Source organism: Triticum dicoccoides, chromosome 2B (assembly GCF_002162155.2).
Source record: "Triticum dicoccoides isolate Atlit2015 ecotype Zavitan chromosome 2B, WEW_v2.0, whole genome shotgun sequence".
NCBI classification, from domain to species: domain Eukaryota; kingdom Viridiplantae; phylum Streptophyta; class Magnoliopsida; order Poales; family Poaceae; genus Triticum; species Triticum dicoccoides.
Window position 1 is genome coordinate 176,414,087 of NC_041383.1, and position 745 is coordinate 176,414,831.

Genomic DNA, 745 nt, shown 5'->3' on the forward strand with positions numbered 1-745 from the left:
GATGGCGATCGTGCTAACCTGGTCAATAACGTTTTCTCGAGTCTCCTCATCTCAACATTGTCGGTTGCGGTCATGTAGATGGCTCAATTGGCGTAGATTCATGCTAGTCTCTCAAGATGTTGAGTTAGGGTTTGCAGGGTTTGTCAACATGGTGGCGAGGGCAACTTCCCTTTGCCTCCTATCCAATCATGTAGGTGCGGCCTTCGGTGCTGAAGTGAGGCTTGTCAGCTTCTTTGGAGGTTGGGATCTTGGCTGTTCCGGCGGCGACGTCTTTGACGGTTTCTTCTCTAGGGCGCCGATCCGTTATGACCATGACTTTGATGTCATCTTATCCACGATTAGCAATGATTGGCCGACTCCAATGATGAAGAGGCAACAGCGCATCACGCCATCGACCCATTTGGGACCAAAGACAATCGACCCTCTAAGGACCTCGATTTTTTTAAAAAAAATCAGAGGTGTCTACACTCTTAAGAGTTTTAAGAGTAGCATGTTAGAAAATGTTACTCCTTTCAATCCTGAATTAATTGACACAACCTCTATACAATGTCCTCTATACGTTGTGTAGGGGCTACGTCAATTAATTTGTGTCAGAGGCAGTAAAATCTGTACGAATAAAAAGTCATTAGTTTAGATATCATGTACGGCAACTTCATATATCATGAACGGGACCTCCAATTACATGGCTATGACCTTCCTTCTAAATGCCTCAAGCATCTCTAATGAGATATCTATATACACTAGT